This window comes from Corylus avellana, chromosome ca3, assembly GCF_901000735.1.
Source record: "Corylus avellana chromosome ca3, CavTom2PMs-1.0".
NCBI classification, from domain to species: domain Eukaryota; kingdom Viridiplantae; phylum Streptophyta; class Magnoliopsida; order Fagales; family Betulaceae; genus Corylus; species Corylus avellana.
Window position 1 is genome coordinate 17,101,508 of NC_081543.1, and position 10,999 is coordinate 17,112,506.

A 10,999-nucleotide genomic window follows, 5' to 3' on the forward strand; every position below is an offset into this window, starting at 1 on the left:
TTTTATTTTTTTTATATCATGTTTATTTTATATATATATATATATTATATGTTTCTGACGTGTTAATTTGGCACGTCAAAATTTTCTGTCGTGTCAAAACTAGCACGTCAGGAAAAAAAATAGTGGGACATTCAACTTAATTTTCCCTCTTTTTTCCCTCTTTTATTATTTATTCTTTACCCAGATCTACTTTTCTTATTTAATTCCAAATCTTCTTTCCGTCTCTGAATCTCCCTCTTCTCTCTCAATCTTTCTACACGACAGCAGAGCTAGAAGAAAAGCAGATCAAGAAGAAGAAAAACAAAAGGAGAAGAGAAGATCGAAGAAGAGAAGCAAAAAAAAAAAAAATGAAGAGAAGATCGAAGAAGAGAAGCAGAAGAAAAAAAAAGGAGAAGAGAAGCAGAAGAAGAAAAAAAATGCAAAGAGAAGAAGATCGAAGAAGGATAAGGTTTATTTTTTTATTTGGGTTTTTGATTTTTTGAAGATTTTTTGGGTTTGGGTTTTTTGAAAATGGAGGAAAGAAGAGAGAGAGAGAGAGAGAGGGTGAAAATGGAGGAAGGAAGAGAGCTGGGGGGAGAAGAAACGTATGTTGTATTCCAGAATTAAAAAAATATTTTTAATTGAAAAAAATATCCAGAAAAAATTTAAAAAAAGAAAAATTATTATTTTTTAATAATTTTTAAATTACTGACGTGCCAAAATTGACACGTCAGGAAATTTAAAATTATTAAAAAAATAATTTTTCTTTTTTTAAATTTTTCCTAGATTTTTTTTTTCAATTAAAAACATTTACTGACATGTCAAAATTTGACACATCAGAAAAAATTTTGATGTGTCAGAAAGTGGCACGTCAAAAAATTTTTATGACATGCCAATTTTAACACGTCAGAAAATTCTGATGTGTTAAATTTAACAAGTCAGAAATTTTTCGTTTCTGACACCTATAATTTTAACGCCTAAGACACGTCAAAACCGACCCGTTAGGAGGATTTTCTGACGTGTCAAACCACCTGACACGCCAGAAAATGTAAGTTAGCAAAAATTTTGTTTTTTGTAGTGTATTGTAAAGTTTTAACACTTTGTATTGGATCTTCTATCACAAACTAATAAGTGATCCCAATTAGTTAGGTTCCTTATTTTTTTAGGCATAGATTTCTTATTGATTAAAATAAGAAGATTTCAATTAGTTTTCAAAATAGAAGCCCTAATGTATATGACATGGTTAACCCTACAATGTTAGGGTATAATCATTTTCCAAGGAACTTTGTCATATATTAGGTGCTAGGAGTTAAAACCTCCACCTCCTTATTTAAGGAAAAATTCAAAAAACTCAAGCCCAAAACTTTCCAAAAACAGAAACTTTCTATAAATAGAAACCTTTTATCCAAAATACATTATTGACCCTAATCAAAATTAGGTCAATAGAAATTATGTCTTAGTTTATGGAGTTACGACTCCCAAAACAATCCTTACTAATAATTTTCCTTAATTATGATTCTTAAACATCAAACTCCAACCTGTTTGGAATTTTCTATGTTTGGAGAATCATAATTCCCTTGGAAATTATTATTTACCAAATTATTCTTGGGAAAATGAGATCCTAAAATATTAGGCTAAGGATCTTCGGTTCTTTCCTAATAGGGTTCATGGATTAGTTTTAGGGTTTCGAAAAAGCCTACATAATCCAAGGCATAGCCGCCCCTAGTTTTCATGAAGCCTAGGTATTGCACTCCATGAGTGGCGGCGGGTTACCATTTCAAGTCTTTTTCATAGTCGTGGGTTGGACCCATGGCTAAAGCCCATTAAGGTGTAAACAAGGGTTGGACCCATGGTTCGCCTTTTCTGCTTAGTTGTGAATTCAATTCATATCTTAGTTTTACATTGTGATTAAAACACTATGTAACCAATCATTATAATGAATGCAAACATATCTCATTGATTCCAAACTCTATTATAATCAATGACAATATGTAAACTAGCACTCAAAAATAAAAAAACAATAGATTTCATCTTTATGTGTTTTATTTCAAGAACTTGAATATAATTCAAGATTCTTCTCAAAACACATTCCAATGATTTGTAACTTATTTTATTTTGATTGAAAACATGTTATATACATTGTATAATATATTTCATAATCAATGAAATTTCTTTCTTTGATCTTGCATCAAAAGAATTTTTTTTTACAAATCAATGCATGTAGTTTTAGTTCAAAATCCAGATTTGGTTTGTATTGAAAAACTTACTGAAACGTGTTTAAGAAAAAGTCAAAACACCGTTTTGATTTTTCAATGCATCAAACAACATCTTTACAGGCGAAATCAATTGCTACTTTAATTTTTAAGCACTCACAAATCATGCATAAAATTCGTGATTAAACAGTTGCTGCTGGAATTCTGAAAATTCCAGATCTGTCAACTAATGAAGAACGAACCATGTCTCTTTCAATATTAATCGAAATGTGAATCTGTTCAAACCATTGCGTCAACCACGAATTTTTCATGTCGAAACAAGTACCCAATTAATTTTAGGACTTGTCAAGACTTCCAGAAAAAATTCGTAATTACAGCAGTTGTTGCTGTGGAAAAACAGTAACACTGTTCTAAAAGATAAATTATATATAAAATATCGAACTTGCTCCGTTTGACTTGAAACGTTCCAGATCATAACTCTACATGTTCATAAACATGTTTTATGGTTTGGAACTATCAATCAAAAATCTAGAGCCATATACTTAACAAAATTAAAAAACAATCTAAACAATGTTTTCTTGAAGTTGTCTCTGATACCATTCTGTTGGGATCCACTACAAAAAAATGCAGTATTAGTAACATGTGTACTGTTTATTATTTTTTGCCACGTTACCATTTAGTAACGTGTCAATTTATGACATGTTGCTAAATGTTTTAGTAATGTGTCACTTTACCCACGTTAACGTGTTAAATTTGACACGTTACTAATTTGAAAACTGAAAAAATAAAAATAAAAATTCAAAAACTTTAGTAACGTGTCAAAGTTGACACGTTGCTAAATGATAACGTGTCAAATTTGACACCTTACTAAGAATGGCAGCATGTCAAATTTGACACGTTACTAATTTGGAAACTGAAAAAAAAAAAAAAAAAAAAAAAAAAAAAAAAAAAAAAAATTCAAATTCAAATTCAAAAATTAAAATTAAAAAACTTTAGTAACGTGTCAAAGTTGACACATTACTAAATGGTACTAACGGGCATTGGAAACACGCGCCAGCTACTTCCCTCTTTTTCTCTTTTTCTTTCTTCTTCCCTATTTTTTTTTCCTCCCGGCCACTCTTTTTCTTTCTTCTTTCATCTTTCTTCTTCTCTTTTTCTCTCTTTTGCTCTCACACCCAGTATACCCCCATGGTAGCTCCCTCTTCTCTCAGATGGGAAGAAGAAAAAGAAAAGAAGAAGAGAAAAAGAAGAAAAGATAAGAAGAAAATGAAAAAGAGAAGAGAAATTTTTCTGTTTGGTTTGGGTTTGGATGTTTGAAATTTTTCTGCTGGGTTTGGGTGTTTGAAATTTTTCTGGGTTTGATTTTTTGGTTGGTTTGGTTTGATTTTTCAGGTTGAATCCACTTGGGGAACAGACATCTTTGGGAGAAAGAGGCCAGTGCGCAATGTTTTCGGTGGTGGCAAACGTAGGTTAAATTAATTTTTTATTTTATTTTTTGGAAATGGAATGGGAATTGTGCTTGAATACAAATTTTTTTGTTTGTTTAATTTAATTAATTTGTGGTGATGAAATTTGGTTGAATTTGCTTCATATTTTTTTTTGTTTGATTTGTACATATTTTGTGATTTGTTTGGTTGGTGAGAAAGTGTTGTAGTATTAGTAATATGAGATCCGAATCTGTCTTTAATAACAATTTTTGGCTTGAAAATAAAATAAGGCTAGAAGATATAATTTCCTTGATGGTAAAATCAGCTACATACAGTTTTGCATGTTTATTTACAAGACGATCCCATATTATGTGGGATTTGTTAATTACAAAAATTAACAAATATTCTTGGAGTTAATGCATTCCCTTTGTAGTGCATGGTTCTTTAATACGTGGAGGCTTTGAATTGTGTACAACTTTATTTTCATTTCTTGCATGACACTTGTTTTCCTTTTGAGCATGACAGCTTACTTGACATTCCTTTCTTGCATGAGCTGATGATAATGAAGCATGCCTTGTATGAATAGATGCCTTATCAGGAGGACATTGAATGACATGCTTAATTAGGGAGTGATCTGCGTGATCTTCCACTTGATCGTTGGGTAATAGCTTAACATGGCTAATATTGGTGTGTTGGTCTAAGCAAACGGTACGTTTTAGAGTTAAAACTAAACCTATTTTTTAATTTTTGGAAAATTTTGCGCTGATTTATGCTTTTTTGATGGCGATTGCCATTATTCTGTGTCTATTGTTGTTGTTAGTTGCTGAGATTTCCCTTTGAGATTTTGATGCGATCATACTGGATCTGGATCTGGTTTTATTTCGGAGTGGAGCTTGTGGTTTTATTTTTTTTACTAATTTTTTAAACTTTAGTAATGTGTCAATTTTGACACGTGACATGTTACTAAAATTTAGTAACGTGTCAATTTCTAACACATTACTAATTGGAATTTAGTAACATCCAAATTAGTAACACGCTGCACATGTTTCTAACCACACGTTACTAACCTTTAGTAATGTGACAGAATGTTTTTTGTAGTGATCTATGCATATATTTGTGAAGGTAAATTTCAAAAAAATTTCTTTTTATACACAGCGGGTTAAAACGATACCCAAGCTCTTTTGCTATCAAGATAAACATGTTTTTATATCTTAAGCAAACATATAAGTTATAATTACTTATATGTTGATTTAGCCTCAGCAAGGCATGAGGTCATAGAATTGCCCTTTGATTCTTCTGACATTGTTGGACTTAATAATTGAAGTTGCAACACGCTTACAAACTTCATGTATTCATCCAAACTCATTGCGCCTTCATCGCATTCTTCGTATTCTTCGTGAACTTCAAGAACATCTTTATGTTCTTCGCTAATGTTACGAACACTTGATCTCACATCAAGAATTTCAAGATTTTTCATCAAATGGTTTAAAGATTTTTCCATAGGATGTTCTCTTTGATGACTAAAGATGATAGTGAGTGTGGGCTCACAATGTTTTTCTCAAGAACAAGAGAAGAACTAGAAAGCATAAACTCGGAATCAAAATTCCCAAGGTGGTTGAAAAGCGCCGAATGTTGCACATTCCAGCTCCTTAAGTCGCATATGTTAATTTCTTAGCATTTTTATTTATTTGATTTTGTTTTGTTTTAGTGTTTTCAGGTTCCGAAGGAAAAATACAATTAATTCCATTAATTTTGGGCTTAAAGCACACTTTGAGAAGACCTAGAAGATGTGATTAAGCTTAACCAATTATAATAGATGACCTATATGATGTGGTTAAGTTTAATCAAATCAAGGAAATGATTAAATCAAAATTTCTCTAATTGGAGTTAAAGTCGGATTGGATTAAATTTTAGATTCTGCACACGTCATAATATTTTGACTAGAACTTTCTGCTCAAGTATCGGATTAAGGTGAAACTAGCGGCATTGGAAAGCTAAATCAAAATAATCATTGTGAAATAGGATTTTCCTAATTCGGACGTTTGCTGTGCCAAAATCATCCTGCAATATAAGAACGCAAATCTGGACGAATCATATTTCAATTTGTACTTGGATTGCTTCCTAATTTGACTAGGAGATTGAAGTACAATTTTTCTTGGATTCCTAGGGCGTCTAGGGTTTGTTTTACACCCTATAACTAGGCCTCTAAGCCTTGAAGAGAGGTGTGCTTAGTTTTAGACTTAAAATATCTTCTTGGAGGCTTAAAGAGTTGAAGAAAAGATGTACATGGCAGGAGGCCATTCCAGCACCACCATGAGCGGCTAAATTCATAATAGGGCGTTGATATAGCCATTTCCAAGTAAAAATGGTTTTATTTTATTTTATTTTAGTTTGGGTTCAATATAAAAGACTATCCAAGACAAGATAAGAAATTCATAATGATTGAATATAAACATTAAAATCAATTCTCACAGTTATACAACCATCATGCATAATATAGAAAACCCCAAATTAAAATCAAATTAAACTATTTTTACTTGGAAAGGCCTACTCAACGCCCTATTACGAATTTAGCCGCTCATGGTGGTACTGGGATGGCCTCCTACCATATCTTCAACTCTTCAAGCCTCCAAGAAGATATATGTCTAAAACTAAGCACACCTCTCTTCAAGGCTTAAAGGCCTATTTATAAGGTGTGAAACAAACCCTAGAATCCCTAGGAATCCCAAAAAAATCATACTTCAATCTCCTAGTTAAATTAGGAAGTAATCCAAGTATAAATCGGAATAGGATTCGTTCAGATTTGCATTCTTATATTGCGGGACGATTTTGGCATAGCAAACGTCTGAATTAGGAAAATTTTATTTCATAATGATTTGTATAATGTTAAGTTAGCTTTCCAATGCTGCTTGTTTGACCTTAATCCTATACTTGAGCCGAAAGTTATGGTCAAAATACTATGACATGTACAGAATCTGAAATTTAATTCAATCCGATTTTAACTCCAATTAGAGAAATTCCGATTTAATCATTTCCTTGATTTGATTAAACTTAACTACATCATATAGGTAATTTATTATGATTGGTTAAGCTTAACCACATCTTCTAGGTCTTCTCAAAGTGTGCTTTAACCCAAAAATTAATGGAATTAATTGTATTTTTCCTTCAGAACCTGAAAACACTCAAACAAAACAAAATCAAATAAATAAAAATGCTAAGGAATTAACATATGTGAGTTAAGGGGCTTGAATGTGCAACTTTCGGCTCTTATTAGTGGCCGTGTATCAACTTTAGGGGAAGAGTGACGTTGTGTTTTTGTCTCTCACAAAAATCACAAGCTCTAAGCCCAATGTGTAAAGTATGCATTCACTGGCTCCTCTATTTATAGTACTAGGTTCTGTAGAGAAGCCAGAGTTCTAATCGAAGTGCGACTGAGATTCAAAATCCTAGCCCTTATCATACCACACGGCCAAGGGAGGAAATTCCTCCCTTGCCCTTGTGTGGTACACGGCCATGTGGAGATTAATTCTCCCCATGAGTCTAGACTAGGGCTTCTAGCCCTAACCCACTTCCACTTCATTTAAAATACTTGGGCTTGGGTTTTATCCTCAAGCCCAATGCTCATTTAAATAACTTTAGCCCTTTGGAATTAATTTCATGTAGCTCATAGTCATTTAACAAGCCCAATGAATTAAAAAGACAAGCCCAAGGCTTATTTTAATTCATTAGCCTGTTGGAATTAAATCATAAGCTCAATGCTTCTATTTAATTTATTTATCCAACTAACCAACAAGATTAAATCTTTTGGCTCATGTTTTATTCAATAAAACATCACAGTAAATAAATAAATACTTGAGGAATAATATATTTTCTCAGTCAATTTATATTAATTCAAAGAGGGACCTATGGTAAAATATCATTAGCTTAATAAACCTGTAAATATATCTCTCAAGATCATATCACACATACTATTTTAATCACAATTATTTTCACTAAAGAATTGTGACTGCTCTCTAATGATTATTTTTGATTTAATCAAATCAATCCTCATGATGTGCTTATTACATTTTTACCCTTTCGTGGAATCATTTCGTAGTTGAACCAAAGAATTTTCTAACTGTCACTTTGTTCACAACCTTTTTTCAAAGGGCTAAAGTTATTTAAAGGAGCATTGAAAAGGTTGCCGTCTCTGCTGGATGTTGGTCCAGCCTACTACGAGGATCCCGTATCCAGCAACCCAACCTAAAAAGGGGCATAAAAGCTCCTTCCCCTATGGTCAAAATCTCCCCATGGCCGTGTACCACACAAGGGCAAGAAATGAATTTTCTCCCTTGGCCGTGTGGTATGATAAGGGCTGGGATTTTGAGTTTCAGTCTCACTTCAATTAGAACTCTATCTTCTCCAACGCACCTAGTACTATAAATAGAGGAGCAGGTGAAAGCATAATTTATACATTTGGCTTGGAGCTTGTGATTTTTGTGAGAGACAAAAATACAACCTCATTCTTCCCCTAGAGTTGATACACGGCCACCTTGGGAATTTTGATTCCTAGTTTATGCTTTCTAGTTCTTCTTTTATTCTTGAGAAAAACATTGTGAGCCCACACTCACAGTCATCAAAGAGAAGATCTTATGGAGAACTCTTTAAACCATTTGATGGAAAATATTTAAATTCTTGATGTGAGATCAAGTGTTCGTGAAATTGGCGAAGAACATAAAGATGTTCTTGAAGTTCATGAAGAAAACGAAGAACACGAGGAATGCAATGAAGGCGATATGAGTTTGGATGAATACATGAAGTTTGCAAGCATGTTGCAACTTCAATTATTAAATCCAACAATGTGAGAAGAATCAAAGGACAATTCTATGACCTCATGCCTAGGAGATGCCGAATCAACATGTAAGTAATTATAACTTATATGTTTGCTTAAGATCTAAATACATGTTTATCTTGATGGGAAAATATCTTGGGGATCGTTTTAATCCGTTGCATATAAAAAGAAAATTTTTGAAGTTTACCTTCACAAATATACGCATAGATCCCAGCAAACGCAGTTATGACAGATATAGGACCAACAAAATAGAATACGTAGGCAATGTATACGGATCTAGGTTGTTGGTCTTATCTCTATCATTGCTGAGTTATCATATGAAGATTCGAGACAAGAATATAACTTGTCTGTGACAATTGAGGGGCACAATCTTGTGTAAGTACAACCAGAAAAACCTACTCTAGACTCCATTGAAGATTGTGCAGTGGCATATGGTCAATGGGAGGGTATTAATGATGTGGTAAGAGAATTTATCTTGACATCATTAACACCTGAGTTTTATGAGAAGTTGAAAAACTTTGAGTACGCTTCAGATATGCTAAAATATCTGGAAGCGAAGTTTGGGAAGAATTATCATGTTCCCAAACAGGATTCTAATACGGAAATGGCTGACTCAATTTTAGTTGATAGTCAAATAGTCAAAATGAAAGAGCTTGGTCTACTTGATGCTAGATTGGATAGTCAATCTAGGATTGATAAGATCCTGAATTATGTTATACATTGTTATGAGAAATTCAAGTGTAATATTAAAGGCAAAGAGTTTTGCACTTCTTCTAAATTAAAGAGTAATGCGGCGGAAAGCATGGTGGAACAAAGGTCCAGTGTGGTGATTGGTAGCTCTTCTTGCTCAAAGCCAAAAGGCAAAGAGAAGTGTGAGTCCAAGACATATGGCAATACTTTTGCCAAGGGTATCAATAAAACCATGAAGAAATCCCAGGGCAAGTCTAAAAGGATTTGTCGCTTGTAAAGAGGATGGTCACTGGTTGAGAAAATGCCCTTAGTATGTGACATTCAAACATTCAGGTAAAGGTATTTGTTTTAAAAGGGTATATGTTTTAGTAAGAATCTACCAAAATTCCTAGTGTGTGAATTTGGTACTAATTCATGTCTAAAATTCATTTTGCAAAAGTTCCAGGAAACTAGAAAACCAAGAAAAGAAAACATAGACTATGAAGTATGAAGGTGGAATGAAGATTCCAAGAAGATGTCATAAAATCATATAATACAGACTATGTAAAAAATATGAAAGTAGAGATTTTCTGAGGATAGATTGGATATTGTAAAATATGCAAATTGCAATAAAAGATTGATGTTTTATTCAATGATTAATTCTTATAGTCTGATGGTTTGTATGACTGTTATTTGTTTTAAAATCTTGTTACTATGTTTATCCATAAGACTAATAAATAATATGCATTGCTATAACTATGCTTTACTTGTTCATCTTTCAAAGATCCAAAAGACTATTCTCTCTTATCATATGGAGGAAAAAATTATGTTTTCTTCGGAAGTATTGCGTCCAATCCACTTGAAATTTCATTCTTAGAAGTCCTCTTAAATAGACTTCAAGAAAACCTAATACAAGCTTAAATAGGAAGAAAACGTAGTACTAATCGGAATATGATTCGTCTAGATTTTCATTTTTATATTGCGGGACAATTTTGGCATAGTAAGCATCTGAATTAGGAGAATCGTATTTGTGAGAGATTTGTCACATTTTGCGTTAAATTTCTAATACCGTTGATTTTACCCTAATCTAATACTGGAGTCGAAGGTTATGGTCGAAACACTAATACTTGTGTAGAATAAGGAATTGAATCCAATCCAATTTTAATTCTAATTAATGAAATTCTGATTTGTTTATTTCCTTCATTGATTAAACTTAACCACATTATATAAGTGATTAAGCTTAACCACATCTTATAGTTCTTCTTTGGATATCTCGTTTGTATGTACATAAGACAAACTTGCAGATGAGTGTATTGATTGTCCTCACACAATACCTCATTTGTACACTCTTCAGATGCCATTATAGATGAGCTTCTCGGGAAGTCCTTTCAAGTTATGGTTGAAACACTGAGATGACGTAGAAGGTACCTCACATTAGCCATGCTCCCTTTGGAGGGTGTTTTTGCTTCGTAGATTACAAAAAGATTTCCTAAAGGGATATATGTAACGCGCAAGATAATTATTAAGTTTATTATTAATAATTTCATAGTAATCTAAATTAATTAATGAGATAAATTGCACATGGAATGATTTAGAATAATAGATATAATAAAATGGGTTAATGGTAGTAGGATAATAATTCCTAGTGTGGTAAATAATTATATGTATGAGTAAATTGTAGTTGAAATAAATGGTAGGGGTGAAATATAAATTAAGAAAAATGAATTAAAGGTAGTGGGGGGTAAATCTTGCAATTCTAAATAGTTGGGACATCAAAATAGAAATAGAATCTTATCCCATGCCACATGTCAGTTTGTCATTGGCCATTGGAGATACCTTATCTCCTTAGTTTTAAAAGAAAAATGCAAAAAAAAAAAAAA